Source organism: Rhinatrema bivittatum, chromosome 3, assembly GCF_901001135.1.
Source record: "Rhinatrema bivittatum chromosome 3, aRhiBiv1.1, whole genome shotgun sequence".
In the NCBI taxonomy this organism is placed as follows: Eukaryota; Metazoa; Chordata; class Amphibia; order Gymnophiona; family Rhinatrematidae; genus Rhinatrema; species Rhinatrema bivittatum.
The window spans coordinates 62358796-62377566 of NC_042617.1; the positions used below are offsets into that span (position 1 = coordinate 62358796).

The 18771-nt window shown below is 44.5% G+C and overlaps 1 long non-coding RNA gene across 1 annotated transcript in view; it reads right to left on the reverse strand.

Annotated features, from left to right (window-relative positions):
* Positions 1–6203: 6203 nt before the first annotated feature.
* LOC115086877 overlaps positions 6204–18771 on the reverse strand; it is a 57851-nt gene continuing 45283 nt past the window's right edge. Inside the window, exon 4 of the long non-coding RNA XR_003855358.1 lies at positions 6204–7393. This is a non-coding gene — a long non-coding RNA (uncharacterized LOC115086877). The remainder of the gene's footprint in view (positions 7394–18771) is intronic.

Genomic DNA, 18771 nt, shown 5'->3' on the forward strand with positions numbered 1-18771 from the left:
CGGGCCTCCACCACCACTACCACTGGGTAAGATGGCCTCTCCCTCTCCCCCGGTGGCTGCAGGTCTCTTCTTTTCAGCTACCAGGTGGGATGGGCTGCCCCAGCGGCTGCGGGCCTCCTCCACCTTTGCTGCTGAGCAGGATGGGCTCCCCTGGCGGCCACAGCTGGGACGGTGCAAGGGTATTAGGCACCCTAGGCAAATCTTTCAGGAGCTTCCTCTCTAGGCCGCATCTGCTTCGGTTCTGTTGGCTTTTCCAACTGTCACTGGGTTTCCTAGCTTCCTCGGATCCTTACTCAATGATGTCATCCAGGTTCACTTTTTCCTATTATTAATAGTTGTTCTTTTACTAAGTGTCAAGCAGCTTTTTTAAACCCATGAGTCACCTAAGTGGGAGTTTGTGAAATTTTCTTACCATTTTTTTTTTTTACTAATATAATAAATAATTATAATCATCTTTGTGCTTTGTCTTCTATTTGTACTATTACACTAACCTCCTCACCGGTTGTAGAGAAGCCATCACTATGTCACCCTAGGATCTGGCGTCGGAATTCTCTCAATCACTATGGAAATTCCCACTTTGGAGGGATGCTTTAGGCTGGTCCATTAAATTTAGATGTGGACAGAGTCTACAATTCCATTAAAAATGTTACAATTTAACTCATTAGGGACTTTGGAGGTATTTCTTTTATAGGTAAAAATATTTTTCTATTATGCATATTTTCTTTATATCCTTTTGAATGAACTCTTAAATGGTCCCAAAGCCCTCGCCAAGATCTTACTATTTTTCTTTTAAATCAATTGCTCCAATAATTTTTCTGACTATTATGCCAGTCTGCTATACGTGATCGTCTTCAAAATTCTCTGCTTTCCAGTTGTTTTAATAGGTTTTAAACCATTTAATTTGCAAGGCTCCCATCAAGGTATGAGTCAATATTTCAAACTGAAGTTGTAATGGGGAAGGTGGTGTCAGTCAAGTGGCCAGGGCCCTCTTATCTGGCCACCATCTTTCTTTTATTTAAATCTGGCCTATTTTTGTCTATTTTCCCTGTTTTTGGGGGTCCCTGCCAGAATCACGGATATTCCACTGACATCATAAATGATGTCAGCAGGGCAGGCCTAGTTGGTATCTACAGCATTGGGGCTTTCTCTTGCACTCTCTGACCCCATTTGCTTACTATAAAAATGAAATTGCGGCGACACTGATCGCTTTAACTCACCCGATCACGACGTATCTGCATGGGGAGGAAGCCACCAGCAGCGGCAGTGATCTCTAACACAGCTGATTGCTGCGGGTCAGCTAATCCCCCTGCTTCTCTTGTGATCCCCCCTTCTCATTTTTTCTGACATACTCAGACTACCTGGGCCCCTTTCTCAAAGGCTCTGATTCTGGGGTCGATCATGGGAAGGGGGGGGGGGGGGGGGGGTTCGGTGACAGTGCTCCCAACTAGCGGCAGCAGCTCAATAAAAATAGAGCATGAAAACATAAGAAGTTGGCATACTGGGTCAGACCAAGGGTCCATCAAGCCCAGCATCCTGTTTCCAACAGTGGCCAATCCAGGCCATAAGAACCTGGCAAGTACCAAAACATTAAACAGATCACAAGCTACTATTGCTTATTAATTAATAGCAATTTTATGGATTTTTTTCCTCTAGGAACTTATCCAAACCTTTTTTAAATCCAATTACACTAACTGCCGTAAGCACATCATCTGGCAATGAATTCCAGAACTTAACTATGGGCTGAGTAAAAAATAATTTTCTATGATTTATTTTAAATGAGCTACTTACTAGCTTCATGGCATGCCCCCTAGTCCTTCTATATCTGAGAGAACAAATAACCGATTTACATAAACCTGTTTAAGTCCTTTCAAGAGTTTGTAGACCTCTATCATATTCCCCCCTCAGTTATCTCTTCTTCAAACTGAACAGTCCTAACTTCTTTAGCCTTTCCTCATAGTGGAGCCGTTCCATGACACATCATTTTGGTCATCCTTCTCTGCGCTTTCTCCAGTATAACTATATCTTTCTTGAGATGTGGCAACCAGAACTGCATACAGTATTCAAGCCAAGGTGCGGTCTCACCATGGAGCTATACAGAGGCATTATGACATCCATCGTTTTATTTGTCATTCCCTTCCTAATAATTCCTAACATTCTGTTTGCTTTCTTGACCACCACAGCACACTGAGCCGACGATTTCAATGTATTATTCACTATGACGACTAGATCTCTTTCCTGGGTGGTAACTCCTAAGAAAGAAACTAACATTGTGTAACTACAGCAAGGGATATTTTTCCCTGTATGCATCACTTTGCATCACTATATGCATCACCTTGCATCGTCCGATGCCTACCTCCTGATCGCAAGTTTTCTCTGCAGCAATCCAACACTGTCTCTCTCCCTCTCTCATCGGGCCCTTCTCACTCCTGCGCTCTCACTCTCTGGGGCCTCACACAACTCATGGCCCCCAGCACAGCTCTCTATTTCTGACTGCAATTGCCGTGGCCGAGCGTCACTCCTCTTGTCATGATCTTTTCACTCGGGCATCGGGGGAAAGAGGGTGACACAAAAAAAAACCCAAATTGCTGCGACAGCTCTGTGCTGCTCTCTCCTCACATCATGCCAGCTCTCCATCAGACTTGGGTGTTCCTCTCAGCATCGTGCCTCCCTGCTGTCTCCTAGGCTCACAAAGGGGTTTCACAATGTCTCACTCTATCGTCACAGGGACTCAGATAACAATATTTATTTTTTATTTAAGCCAATTTACTTAAGGAACTGGCATGGTTCCCACCCCCTGCTGGCAGGAGGAATAAGATCAGAGAGGGGACAGGATCAGTGAGAGGGGAGAGAAGGAAATGGGAAGGGAAGAGAAGAGAAGGGGGGCATGAGGGTGTGTGTGGAGAAGTAAACAGATTTGTTTTATTCCTGCTGTCCATAGTTACAAGCAAGGTAAGTTGCTTGAATGATGAGAATATTTTTGTCCCTGCTTTTCTCACTATATTAAGCTATCTGATTCCTAGCCATACATGGCAAATATCCTCTCATTTACATATAAATAACATCTGGAATGTATACCGGGAAGTAGGTCACTATCAGGGCTGGGGTCTCTTCATCAGGCAGACTGGAACCTTATGTGGTAAACTAAGCTTTCACCTGTTGCTAGAGGGTTTTTGACATTCTCACCTCTTCTCTTCGGAGCTGTATTGGAAGTGTCCTACTTTCAGATGATTGGACCAGCAGAAGCAACTCTGGATAGGTAGAGAGACTTCTTCATCTTCTGCTTCCTGCTGGTCATAGAAGCTGTATCCTTGCTTCAGTGACCAGCTCCTCTTCCTACTGGTTAGTGTTCCTGACTCACCCCACTCTGCTCCTGGTTTTTGCCTGTACCTTGTTCCATTCATTGTTCCTACCTGCTCCTTTCTCTTCCAACTTTGACCTGTCCTAACCCCAAATTTCCTTCTGCTTCCTGAACTGTTTATTTAGTTATTTGTGTGCACAATCCTTCAGTCAGCCACCAGATGGCCCTCAATTCCTGCCTATGAGTAATAACAGTTTAGTGGGATTTTCCATTTCATTTCAGTCTCTCCTATGAGGTTAACTGTGATTGGCAATCCCTAGGGCACTAGGGGGAGTTAATGGTATAAATGGCATGGTCATTTTGAGTTGGCTCTTGAAGATTAAGGAGCTATTTTCCCTATCCTCTGCTGAGTTTGGCCCACTAACCCAGCTTAGTGTTTTCCTGTATTTAGAGGAGATTCTTCATCAGTACAGATCCTATCTGAGAAGATATGACTTAGGGTTTTTTTTGAGTAAGAAAGAAATTTTGTCAGGATTTTTATTGGTATTTTTCTCATTCTGGGGCGCACTCTGTACCCTTTGGAGAGGGACATGACCCAATCCAGAGAGCAGGGGCTGGAGACCTGTGAACTTTCCTTCTACTTCTTAGAGGAAGCAAAACCAGTATAATGTTTTGCTGAGGTTTTATTGGTTTGCCTCGGGCCATAAAAGTATTTATAAGTTGGGCTTGTTCTTGCCATCCTTGCCCTCCTTCCTACACTTTCCAGGAAGTGAGCTCTTTCTGTGGAGTAAGAGGAAATCCTCTGTGGCCCAGGAACCAGGATCACTCCAATGATGTTAAGCTACAATGAAAATAGATTAGAAGATATAATACAAAATAAAGTGGGAATGGTAATATACTTAATCATGGTAATAAATAAATCAAGAATACCACTTTTAAATGTTTGTAGTTTTGCTATTTTTTGGTTCTTTTCTTTTTTTTTCCAAATTGTAATTTCACTAACTCCCATTAACTTATCGCAGCATCTCGAGAACATCCCAAGACCTGCAAGAGAAGAACAAACACGTAAAGCAACCAAAACAGTTTCTCAAGTGATTCATTTTTTTCCAAACTGATATAAGAAGAAACTTCAGTCCAGTCCATAGTGAAACTGTCATTGGCAGCTGCCAGTTACAGCAGGCAATTTAGTGCTCACACAGCAGATGGGGCTTCGATTCTGGTCCACAGTGTCATCTTGGAGCAGCTTGGCACCAGCAGGCATGAAACAAGGGTTATTCAGCTCCTTTAGGAATTTTATTAATAAAAAAGGATGCCATCTCTTTAAGAATGGTTCCCTTCTTTCTCTTGGCCCAATGACTCTCCCTGCTGCAGGCCTCTCTACTGATTCCTCTCTGCCTTTGTCCAGTGTGGGGGCTGCTCCAGCATTGTCTCTGCTTTGGGGTAGGTTTTGGCTGGAGTGTTGTTCCTTTCTCCCTCAGTGCTGAAGCACCTCCTCTGGCCCTCCGAGCCAACGCATTCCTGCTCCAGTGATGGCTCTTTCTCTCCACGGGGGTCACTCTCTTCAGCCTTGCTATAGCGGCCCAGTGGCATTGAATCCTCCTCAACTGCTCATGTGCCACGGAGTCCCACCACTGCTGCCTCTCTCTGTCGCAAACTCGCTACTGCAGCTGTTTTTGACATTGGGCCCAATCTCTTCTCGGTCACCTGCGCCGCACAGGCTCTCTTTCCCACAGGCTGCGATAGCGACTCCACCACTTTCCTCCTGCCCAGCTCCCCTTCCTCCCTGCTGTCTTCTCCAGTCTCACAGCAACAGGGAGAGCATCGGGACGGGCAGGGGGGCAGGCACTCTGGCAGTCTCAGCGCAGTGACAGCAGCACAAACCAGTGGTCCAAGTCTCACCAGGGCTCCTGAATCAGACAGTTCTTCCTCCCTGGGCCTCCTTGATGTCAGGGCCCCATTGGCATTGGTGGTTGGCTGCAGGGCCCATGATAGGACCTGCTCTTTACATCCTGTTCTTTTGCTGGTTACAGGCCACGTTACTCATCCCCCCTCAGGCTGATGTCACCATGGCCTCCATAGATGGATTTCAGCTCCTCCCACATAGATGTCACCTCATCCACCTCCTGTTAAATATCACAGGGATTTTTGCTTTTCTCCCCTCCCTCATAGCCAAAGCTGGTGGCCACCTTTAGTCCATTATTCTCTAGGGGGGATATTTCTCCATTTTTTCTGACGTGCAATGCAGGTGTAAAGCATCACGGTTCTTGTTGCAAACACACATTTTCACATCACCACCACCCTCAGCCCCTGTTCTTTGGGCACCATTTTATGTAGCCCTTTGCTGCGGTTTTCTTGGGTCCCCTTGGGCCATAAAATTATTTATAAGTTGGGGCTGCAGTTGCCATCCTTCTCCTCTTTCCTGAACTTCCCAGGGAGTGGGGAAATTTCCTTTCTGTGGGGGGGAAGAGGAAATCCTCTGTGGCCCAGGTGATGGAGAGTCCCTTCTATGGGACGTGTATCTTTCTGGTGTGGGGTTCTCTTCACGGACAGACAGGCTGGACACAGACTGGGTGTTCAAATCATATTTACTGATTATTTCCGAAAGATCAATCACTTTTTCTCCTTTTGGTTAGTACATAAGAACATAAGAAGTTGCCAATACTGGGTCACACCAAGGGTCCATCAGGCCCAGTATCCTGTTTCCAACAGTGCCCAAGCCAGGTCACACGTACCTGGCAGGATCCCAAGGGTTAAAAAGATTCCAAGCTGCTTATCTGGAGACTAAGCAGTGGATTTCTGCAACTCTCCCTTAATAATTCTTAATGGACTTTTCCTCCAGGAACTTGTCCAAACCTTTATTAAACACATCTATATTAATAGCTTTCACCACATCCTCTGGCAACGAATTCCAGAGCTTAATTATACATTGTTTAAAAAGTATTTTCTCTTATTAGTTTTAAATGTATTACCCAGTAACTTCATTGCATGTCCCCTAGTCTTTGTACTTTTCGAAAGAGTAAAACAACTGACTGATGTTTACTCGTTCTATTCCACTCATTATTTTAAACACCTCTATCATATCTCCCCTCAGCCGTCTCTTCTCCAAGCAAAAGAGTCCTAATCTCTTTAGTGTGGAAGTTTTTCCCGCCCCTCCTCACAGATTGGAGTCAGGAGAGTGAGAACTTGGTTCAAGACCGGAAACATCAGACTTTTCCCCCCGGAGAAGTCAAACAGATTTGAAAGAAAAGTGTTGGATGAAACATCAAGATCTGGAGATTCCTGACTAGATCTCCACCCCCAAGGGATCAGAACACAGGCCTAGAGCAAGAGACAGAGCTTTGGACTCAGGTAGGATTTTTGCATACTTTTGGGGTTCCCCTACACCTGGGGCTGTTTGTACACTGATGAGGAAAAAAGGGCAAACTACCCTCCAGGAATTAGAGAGATGGACACAAGCTCCCCAGCACAGGGATTATGTAAATAGTTCTACTGTTTAGTTTCAGTTGTGGAAAGTATACTGGACTATGACTGGCATTTTGGAAATAATCAGTACATTTTCTATGAATGCCCAGTCTGCCGTCCAGCCTGTCTGTCCCTGTTGAAAATAAAGTACCAGAGAGATTCACCCACTGAAGGAGAAACACATCATCACCTGGGCCAAGAAGGATTTCCTTTGCTCCCCCTCTGGGATCTGAAGCTAGAGGAGAAGGCAGCCCCGACTAAAAAATATTTTTATGGCCCTAGGGGAAGCAGCAAACCCCCCGAACAAAGGATTACATTCGCTTTGGCTGGTCTGTTCTTTGTCTTGCCTCATTTGTCTTGGTTGTGATTTTAACAACCACACAATCCAGTAGGGTCTGTGGAAGGAAAGATGGGCAGGGTGGCAGGGTCTCAGAGCACAAGGCAAATGGGAGACTTGCAGCAATGGTAATTTTAAATGTGCTGGGTGGCACGTTCACATGCGAGAAAGTTCACCAAAGCAGAACAATGTCTTTCCGGATGCCATGCTGGATGACCCGCAGCCTGCTGAACTTCCTCTTCCATTACCCTCTCTCTGCACCCTGGAAGTTCACAGCCTTCACCCCCAGCAGATCCCTAGAAGAAGAGAAATATGGACGATGTCAGCAGAAAGGGGCCATTTGGTTCACCCAACCAGTCCATTTGTATTTGCCTTCTGTGCTGTCATGGGCCTCCCTCCACCACTGAGGTCATGCACGCTGGAATCTGTCACTCTTTTGACTCTGCTGGGTCTGTTTTAGGGGTCTCGCACCCTCTCGGTGAAAAAGCATTTTTCTTACATTTCCTTTGAGCTTCCCTCCCTTCAGCTTCATATGATGACCCCCTTGTACTAGAACTTTTCATGCAATGGAAAATGGTTCTTTCTGGAACTTCATTGAAACCTCCTAAATATTTCAATGTTTGTATCATCTCCGCTATTTCCATTCTCTCTTGTACAGAGCGCATCTTTAGCTCTATCAGCATTTCAGTGTACACCATTTTGGTAGCCCTCCCCTGAATCGCCTCTACCTTCTTTAATGTCTTTTTGTAGTTATGGTGTCCAGCGTGGGATCTCACCCCCTTTCAGCTAGTGATTCCTCTCTTCATGCACCCCAAGTATATTTGGACCATTCTGAAGAGAGCAAATCTTACAAGGGGTAATTTTCAAAAGCATTTAGCCGTGTAAATGTAACTGGTATTGTAGTAATTTCCAAAGCCTCTGCTAGTGATTCTCCTGCAGTGATGGCCAAGGTGATTAAACGGCTTAAGGGAGTTTCAGAGGTAACCAAATGAGCCATCAGTTAGAAATGTCAGAAGGGGGGGGGGGAAGAATGGAAGAAGCGAAATTTCCTTCCTGCCGGGTCTCCAGTGAAATGGAAAAGGAGTCTGGAAGTCACCCAGCACTTCTCCCAGGATCCAGAAAACTGAAATCTCGATTAAAGAAACTGTTAAAGTTCAGTTTTATTAATGATGCTCAGAGATCACATGTAGAATTGTAACACTAACAATGCCAGTCATAACACTTACTGTTCTATTTCTTTTCTTTCAGATAAATAACAGCAAATCAGAGTAAAAGAAGAATATGGGGGTTTTTTAACTACCTGAAAAGCTTATCAGATAATTAATTCCTTCTGAAAGGAACTTTATTTTTATTGCAGTTAACTGCTTAATAATTGCTCATTGAACTAAATTGAGTCTTTGTGTGTATATTATATTTTTCAGAGGCTGTGAACTACAGCTGTTTTCTTTATGGATGGTAAGCACTGAAGCGGTGTTTGGTTTTTTTCTTTTGTTTTTCTTTTGTCTGTGTCTGAGTTTTCTTAGCTTCTCTCTCTCTTTTATATATGTATGTTCCTTTTTTCTGTCTCTTTCCTTTGTTTCTTCCCTCTGTATTACTCTGTACAGATTTTTCAGGGTTTTTAAATCAGAGTTACTATCTGTGTTTTCCAGTTTCACTGTCTGATGCACCATTTATGACTGTAGAAATGCCTCAGTTAGTCAGATGGTCTAACTAGACCGTGTGTGTACTCTATGAATTTTCAAAGGAGTTGGGCACATAAATGTAACATGCTATTGTAGCAATTTTCAAAAGCCATTTACTTGAGTAAAGTGCACTTACGTCAGTAAATCCTACGGACAATTCAATGGCATATATTGTAGAAATTTTCAAAAGCCCACTTACACAGGTAAAGTAGCATTTACACATATAATATCCAATTTTAAGTGTGCAAATGCTTTTTAAAATCAGGCCCTATATGCATATACTTAGCTGACTCGATGACACACAAGCTGGATTTCATCCCCTTAACCGATGTTGGTGTCGATGCTAGTGAAACGATGACAGGGGTTGTAGCTTGAGTAGTGAAGGGGCTCTATCACTGGATCTGTTTAGTGAGTGTGGTCTCCTGGCTTGAATCCCTCTCTGACTAAACAAAATAAAAAATAATCTTGCTGTCTATTCTATTACCAAGTGGATCTTCCGCTGGTGATATTAGAATTCCCTCAAACTGTGGTTCAGTAGCCTTAATGAACTGGGCTAGCATGATGAATAAACAGAACATTTTTGTCACCCTATTCTGACTAAGGCACAGAGGAGATTTCTTCAGGGTGAGTCACAGTGTGGTCAGGTGTAATCACTCATTCTCTCATTTTACACACACACACACACACACACACACACACACACACACACACACACACATACACACATACATGCTTATTCAAATTTCTTGGTTCCAGGACCAATTATTTATTCTTACTAGTTATCAACCAGTTCCCCCCCCCCCCCCCCCCAACACACACACACACTCACTTGCTTGCAGATATTATCTGGTGTTTTCTCAGAAGTTTTTATAAAAACATAAACACTATTGCAGTGATTTTAAAATTCACTCTGTTCCCTTGCACTGTATTGCATTTCATCAGAATAATTATCCTTCCCAGGTCAAGATGAATTTTATTGATAAAGGTATTTGTCCCTTTTTCTGATTTTACTGAGTTTCACTCAGGACCTGGGTTTGGTTTTTTTTTCCCACTGTCTGTTTGTGCTCAGTCCTCACAGAGGGAGACCAATGAAAGTTAATACTTTCAGGAAATAATTGCTTCCAGGAATACAGAGTTAAATTAGAAATTATGTTTTCTGATACAACACAGTCTCAGAAAATTGAAATACTGTTTGTTTTTTCCCCCACAGCCCCTTATTTAAACAATCTATCCAGGTTAGAGCAGATATAGTAAGGGAATCAATTATTTATTCCAGAGATATATCTCTCATTAAAGCCTGGAATTTTTCGTGGGCTCAGTATTAAGAGAGAGATTCGTATACATCTGAAATTCTCAAATAAAGTAATTACAGTGCAGTTTAACACAATATGTTCTAGCAAACTCACTTCACCACTTCTTTTCTCAATTTTCATTCAGCTCATATACTTTGCTATCAAGAGCTGTCAAATTATCATGCGTTACAGCTACTGTTGTTAACAGTAATCAGCTATCTAACTTACTCTGGCTCTTGCCTGGAACTCTCTGAATTAGAACAATGTAAATATCTCATTCACACATATACAAGATTCTCACAGTCTCAAATAAATGTGTGCCTTCCTCTTTGTGCTTGCTAACACATTTAAATACTTTTTAGCAGGCTCTGGTAGAGCTGAGGCATAAAACACTTCTGCTCTGAAGCTCTGCCAACTTCACTCTCCCTGAATTCTTACTGTAACAGTCTGTAAGGAATTCTTCCTCCAGCTCTGACATTTGCTTAAATAGTTCTTTATGAGCCTTTATTAGGGATGTGCATTCGTTTTCGACATATTGGCAATCCGCAACGTATATGTCCCTATTCGTTGTATTCGTGGGGAAGCGAAACGTATCGCGATTCCCCACGAATACAATGTATCACTAGCAAATAAACCCCCATCCTCCTGACCCGCCCAAGACTTACCAAAAGTCCCTGGTGGTCCAGCGGGCGGCGGGGGGAGGGTGTCCTGTAACGATCTCCTGCACTCGGGCTGTCGGCTGCCGGTATTCAAAATGGCGCCGATAGCTATTGCTCTTACTATGTCACAGGGGCTACCGATGCCATTGGTCGGCCCCTGTCACATGGTAGGAACAATGGACGGCAGGTGCTCCGAAATCAGAGCGGCCTCGAAGGGAACTTTTCTTCCACTCCCCCCCACCTTCCCCTCCCTTCCCCTATCTAACCCACCCCGCAGCCCTACCTAAATCCCCCCCTACCTTTATTTTGCTATTTATGCCTGCCTATGGCAGGCGTAACTTGGGCGCGCTGACCAGCTGCCGGCACATGATCCCCCAGCACGGCCCCGCCCTGGACCGCCCCCGGAATGGCTTCCCGCCCCGCCCCCTTCCTGCCCCTTTTTCAAAGCCCCGGGACATACGTGCGTCCCGAGCCTATGCAAAATAGGCTCGGCGCACGCAGGGCTTTTAAAATCTGCCCCTTTGTGTTGGCAGCTGTGCAAATTATCAATAACATCCTTTATGGTACCTGAAGACTTGAGGATTGCCAAAGTAATGCCAATTTTTTTAAAAGGGATCAAGGGGCGATCCAGGAAACCACAGACCAGTGAGTCTGAAGTCTCTAACAAGCAAAATGGTAGAAACTATCATAAAGAACAAAATTGCTGAATATATAGGCATAGTTTAATGGGACAAAGCCAACATGGATTTGGCCAAGGGAGGTTTTGCCTCCCAAATTTGCTACATTTTTTTGAGGGTGTAAATAAAAATGTGGATAAAGCTGAGCCAGTTGATACAGTGTATCTGGATTTCCAGAAAGCAGTTGACAAAGTCCCTCATGAGCGACTTCTTAGGAAACTAAAAAGTCATGGGATAGGGGGTTGTGTCCTATTGTGGATTGTCAACTGGTTAATAGAAAACAGAAAGAAGGGCTAAATGGTAAATTTTCCCAATGGAAAAAGAGGAATAGTGGAGTGCCCCAGGGATCTGTTCTGGGACCGCTACTTTTTAATATATTTATAAATGACCTGGAAATTGGAACAACTTGTGAGGTGATCAAATTTGCAGATGACACAAAATTATTCAAAATTGTTAAATCACAAGAGGATTGTGAGAAATTGCAAAAGGACATTGCAAAACTGGGAGACTGCGCATGCAAATGGAAATGAAATTTAATGTGGACAAGTGCAAAGTGATGCATTTAGGGAAAAGCAACCCAAATTATAGCTACAAAATGCAAGGTTCCACATTAGGAGTCACTACTCAGGAAAAGTATCTAGGTGTCATTGTTGAAAATAAGTTGAAATGTTCTTCTCAGTGTGCAGCATCAGCAGTCAAGAAAGCAAATAGAATGCTAGGGATTATTAGGAAAGGAATGGAGAATAAAACAGAGAATATCATAATGCCTCTGTATCACTCCATGGTGCGAACTCATCTTGAGTATTGTGTGCAGTTCTGGTCACGACATCTCAAGAAAGATATAGCAAAATTAGAAAAATGACACAGAAAGGTGACCAAAATGATAAAGGGGATGGAACAATTCCCCTATGAAGAAAGGCTGAAGAGGTTAGGACTCTTCAGCTTGAAGAAGAGACAGCTGAAGGGAGATACGATAGAGGTCTATAAAATAATGAGTGGAATGGAACAAGTAAATGTGAATCCGTTTACTCTTCTGAAAAGTACAAAGACAGGGGCAGATTGGCCTATTGGGGGATCGGGCATCCCCCGGTGGGCCGGTCGCTCTGGTCATGTGGTCTGCCAAGCGCGGCCGCGACAGAGCTGCGCTTGGCAGACCACAGGGTATCTCCCGGGCCAGCCTGGGCGGAAAATCCCCGGACGGATCTTTACCTGGAGTCCGCCTCTGTACAAAGACCAAGAGACACACAATGAAGTTACTAGGTAATACATTTAAAACTAATAAGAGAAAATATTTTTTTTACTCCTCTCATAATTAAGCTCTGGAATTTGTTTCCAGAGAATGTGGTGAAAGCTATTAGTACAGCTGCATTTAAGAAAAGTTTGGACAAGTTCCTGGAGGAAAAATCCATTAACCATTATTAAGGAAGAAATGCAGAAATCCACTGCTTATTCTTGGGATAAGCAGCTTGGAATCTTTCTACCCCTTGGGATCCTGCCAGGCACTTGTGACCTGGCTTGGCCACTGCTGGAAACAGGATACTGGGCTTGATCGACCTTTGTCTGACCCAGTATGGCAAGTCTTATGTCCTTATGTTCTTAATGGCTTTAGCACATGAGCAAAAGGACCATAATAGGATGGAAGCTGTATATTTGGGAAATGTTACATTCTTGCAGGAGCTGAATGAAAATGTGTGTGTATAAAATAAGCTGGTTTTCTTTATTGCTTTCAGTTTCTGCTGTTCTCCTGTTGAACAGCGGATCTAGCCAATTAGCCTTTAATTTAATTTATTTCTTTAACCATGTGTATCCCTCTTTTACAGTGAAATTGCCTAAAGTGAGTTCCAAAAATATAACAATAAAGCCAGTTCCACTAGAGCTTTGGCATATGTCTTTCTACACAGGCAGTTCTTAGCATTTCTTGCTGAACCCTAGGCAGCTGGGTGAAGTGATAAGAGAAAGAGGACTTATCAGAATATACACAGACCCAGAACTGGCAGGAGCAGTTTGGAAAAAGCTGTTTTGGACCTACTTTCTCAGTTTGTTGAAAGAGCAAATGTTCTGAACGCATATCAGTCAGGTTTCTGCCCTGACCATGCTACAGAATCGGTCCTCACACCAGTTTTGGACAATATTAAGGGTGTCTCTGTCTTTCTGTCTGTCTAAAGTAGGAGCAGAGTATTGTTTCATTCCTCAATGCAGGAGGTGGAAAAAGTCCGCTGGCTGGCAGAGGGTGTTATGCTTCATTCTTTGCATTTGATGTTCTATTTTATTGCTTTACACTTATTTGTTTATTCAGATAGGGGTGGATTTTCAAAGGGTTACGCGCGTATATTACGCGCGTAACCCATTAAAACCCGTTCCTGCACGCGCCAAGCCTATTTTGCATAGGCCCGGCAACGCACGCAAGCCCCGGGATGCGCGTATGTCCCGGGGCTTTGAAAAAGGGGCGGGAAGGGTGCGTGGGCGGGGCACCGGTCCGGGGGCGGGACCGAGGCCTCCGGCACAGTGGCCATGCTGGGGGATCGTGTGCTGGCAGCCGGCCAGCGCGTGCAAGTTACGCCTGTCACAGGCAGGTGTAAAAAACAAAATAAAGGTGGGGGTATTTAGGTAGGGCTGGGGGGGTGGGTTAGATAGGAGAAGGGACGAGAAGAGGGGGGGAACAGAAGGAAAGTTCCCTTCGAGGTCGCTCTGATTTCGGAGCGGCCTTGGAGGGACGGGAAAAGCCATCAGGGCTCCCCTAGGGCTCGGCGTGCACCCCCTTGTGCGCGCCGACCCTGAATTTTATAACATGCGCGCGGCTGCTATAAAATCGGGTGTAGACTTTAATATCTGCCCCATAATCTGCAATGTTTAATAAGATTATTCTGTGTGGATTACATATGTTGTTTGTTGTCTTTCTTAATCAACAATAACGTATCAGAAATTTTGTTAAGTATTAATTTACATATGTTATCCCAAAATATATAGGGGCTGATTTTAAAAGCCCTAGGCACCTACATTTGAAAATCTACCCCATAATACACAAGTGGAATAGAAGACAGCAACCTACACATTGGCAAGACTTCAACAACATATAAAACAAAACATAAAACACATAAATAATTTAAAAAAAAACTGCAGCATAAAATACAAAACTGCAAAAAAACAAAAAGGTTTTAAAAAAATAATCTCATAAAGGTCTCAGATGACTCAGAAATTTCCCATCACAGAAAATCCCATATCTGAAGAGAAATGAATCCCGAGTAGGATCTCAACATATTTTGCTCTCTCTCATGAGCTTGTTCAGGGGAAAAGATTTCTACTCAAGGTATATCCCAATATACTCTTCCAAACAAATCACCTCGGGCAATAAATGCAGCACCAAATTTTAAGTGGGCATACGCATGTGCATGCAAATCCTGCTTCTACCGCATAAATCAGGGGATTTTAAAAGGGGCGCGTGTCAGTGCCATTCCAGTTTTACCAGTTCATCCCCAGTTCACCCAGTTAAGAGAAAGGTCCTCCAACCCCTCTGATTTGATGGCCTTAACTCCCCCCCAGTTAGCTCCAACTCCTAACCCCCACAGATCTGCCTAGTTTTCTTTAAATTATAACTTACATGGCATCCATAGCAAAAACAAAGTCATGCGGCAAAGGGCCTTGAGCCAAGTCAGTATTTACATGCACATCTTATTTATTTATTTAAAGGTTTTTTATATACCGAGGCACGTTAGCAACATCACCTCGGTTCACAGTGTAACATAACATAGCAACAAGCTTTACAATAAATTTCATGTCTAACAGAGATTAGGCTAAAAGGGACAGGAAGAGTTAAATATATGGTTGAGATTCGCATTTTAACAAAGCAGTTTAACGAAGCAAGCTAACCAATGACATGAGGAAAAGTATATCAACAGCGATAGGTTGGGGAGAAGTACACCCAAAAGGGTGAGGGGCGGCGTTCAGGGGAGGTAGGACGCGGAGGGGTCAGGGGAGAGTGAAGTGGGAGACGACGGTCAATACATTCGGAAGCAGTCATGGCTTAGGTTCATGCCCTGAAATACCCACACCCCACCTCTTTTTGAAAACTTTCAAGATGAGTGCACTGCAGGAGATACCCGTGTACCTCGGAGGCTTTTAAAATCCGCCTGGTTCGCGTGAGCCCAACCTTTTTGCACATCCCTTAAAGTATGTGCCTAAAATTCACCTCTTAGCTGTTGTTTTCACAGTTAGGGCTGGATTGTAAGAGGTACGTGCGGGCGTACATTTGTGCGCCCAACCCGGCACGCACAAATCTACGCCCGATTTTATAACATGCGCACGCAGCCGCGCGCATGTTATAAAATCCAGGGTCGGCGTGCGCAAGGGGGTGCACAATTGTGCAACTTGTGCGCGCCGAGCCGCGCAGCCTTCTCCGTTCCCTCCGAGGCCACACCGAAACCCCACCTAAATCCCCTCCTACCTTTGTGTTGTTATTTACGTCTGCCTTTGGGCAGGCGTAGGTTGTGCCTGCCGGCCAAGTGGCAGTGGAGAGGCCTCTGGTCATGCCCTTGCCCTGCCCCCAGACCGCCCCACCCCTCCCATGCCCCGCCTATTTTTTCAAGCCCCGGGGCTTGCATGCGACGCCGGGCCTATGCAAAATAGGCTCGGTGCACGTAACACCCCCCCCATGTGTGTAAATCCAGGTGGATTTACACACATAGGCTTTGAAAATCTGCCTCTCAGCAGGGTGCAGAATTCAGATACTCTCCCAATCCAAATCTGTGGGGTAGGTGCACACACTCCCCTCTGGTCTCTGGATTCATTTGGAACAGCTGGTGAGCAGCTCCTGCAGCTCCTAACATCAGGAAAACTAACTCTCCTGCTCCTTCATAGCAGGGTTTTTCCTCTCTCTCTCTCTCTCTCTCTGCCTTTAGCTGCCCAGAAGATTCAAACTGTAAAATGCACTTTTCTTGCCATTTCTCTTTGGTGCTGAAAATCTGCAGCTCCCATAGGTTCCTGGAGAGTCAGCTGACTCCTTGTTTCTCCACGCAGCTTCCCCCTCCCTTCCAGTTAGTTTCTTTTGCCTATTAACCCTTTAGGGGTGATTTTGGTAGGCAGCAGCTCAACGATATAAAAGCATCTGTTTTAACTCCAGGTTTTTTTTTCTCTCAGCCAGGACAAGTTTCAGGCTGAATTCTGCATAACCTTGTTTATGCCACAACTCCTTAATACTTTCTTGTCATGGTGCTAGTTCAATTAAAGACCCCCCAGGCTAAGTAAAACCAATCTGTGGCACCCTCTAAGAGCGAGAAACCCAGTTTGGCTTTCTGTCCCAGTTCTTTGTCCTGATATAGTATAAGCTCAAGTGGGCAGCAGAGGCATCTTTTGGAAATTAGGTCACAATAGTTTATGTGGAAGCTGTTACTGGTATTCTGGAGTTTCATATGAATGAACTGTTCACAGCCCTCTTTGGTTCTAGATGTGAGGTTGCAATGTATCTGCATACCATGTGAAGCTACATTTATTACCCCTTTGAGGAGATTTGTTTGGAAGAATATATTTGAATGTACCTTGAGTAGAAATAATTTCCCTGAAGAAGATCAAGAGACAAAATCATGATGGGATTCTACTCAGAATTTATTTCTCTTCATACATGGGAATTGCTGTAATTGGAAATGTCTGAATTATCCAAGACCCAATACCCTTTTGGGATTATTTAAAAAAAAAATTAACATTTTTGTATTTTTGCTGTATCTTTTTTCATTGTATATTTTATGTTTTCTTTTACATGTTGTTGAAGTCTTATTTATGTGTAGGTTGTTGTTTGTCTTGTATTGAAGTTGTGTATTATGAGGATAAATTTCAAACAACTCCACATGGCACAATATGTTGGAGCTTGCGTCAGCTTTGAGCTCGGGACACTCAAGGCTTGGCAATTCAGTTATGCTGATGATGGGACGGAGCACAACCGGGAACTCTCCAGTGTGGGACAAGGAGAAAGTGTGCCCTTGCGGTGTGAACAGTCCAAGTCTGGGAGTCAGGAGCGTGGATCGTAGACATGGAGCTTGGAATGTAGACGTGGAGCTTGGAAAGAAGACATTGATGGAAAGTTGAGACGAAGACAGGATACAGAGAGGGATGAGCAAGACCCTTAGGTGCCCTACACAGCATGTGGGGCTGGTCGCGGACCACAATGTCCACTTTGCGCCCTACACAGCCGGATGGCTGGTCACGGACCACGAGGAAGAGCGGGGCAGACTCAGGAAGTCTCTTAGCACAAGATGCAGTAACCCCTTGGATCCTCCGGAGTCAGGACTTGGAACTTGGAAGATAAAACTTAGAACTTGGAAGCTCGGATTAAATCAGGGACTCTATGGAGGCACAGGTCCTACGGAACCTGGAGCATTAGGACCGGGATACATTACAGAACTTGGGACATCACGGAACAACAGGAACATGAGGACATCACAGAACATCAGAAACATCAGGACATCAAGGAAATTCAGGAACATCAGGACATAGACCAAGAAGATACAGGAAGTCCATGGACGAAGATCAGGATGCCTGGTTAGGAGCTGGAGACGAGAAGTCCTTGGGAGGACTAGCCCCTTGCCAAAGCAAGTTGGGACTGACTGAAGAGCCCTTTTATAGGGCTGGAAGCAGGGAACTCCCTGGGAGAAGTCCAGGAGGGCCACACCTGGCTGGCCCTTTAAATGTAGGAAGAAGCCGCAGGCCCGCCCCTTAAAAACAAGGGGCAGGACCTTTGACAGCGGACATGATGCCGTTGTGAGGAGGAGAGACAGAATGGAGGAAGCTGGCCTCAGGGCAGGCCTCAACGAGGAAGCGGCGGCGTCCAGGCCTCAAGAAGGCCTCCAGAAGCAGCTCCACACGGCAACCGAGTCCAGGGACCGTGGCCTCCAGGCCACTGAGGATCGTATGTCTGGGGCGGCCTCCGGGCTGCGGAGGAAAGACAGGCGTGGCTCCGTGCCGTGAGAGGAACCCCGGTGCAGCTCCTGCGGGAACCAGGCAAGGCCCTGGCTTCTGCAGCCTCTGGCTGCGCAGGTAGGCACCTCCCGTGGCTCCTGCCACGGGAGGAGCGCAACACAATATGCATATGCAAAGATCTGCAATAGTACTTTATAAGCTGCACATATCACAAAATACACGTATCCCTATCCTGCAACATACACAAATATGTACACATGAATATATGCAATCCATTGAAAATAATTATTTCAATGCATTGAACATGCATACTTTTCCCACCTATTTAAAAAATATATGCACTAAAATAAGTAGGACATACATAAAACTCAATTGTAAGCACATAAGTTGATATATTTTAAAACATGCCCATGTAATTGAATTATCAGTTTGCCCAGTCTTTCTCCAGGTCATCGAGA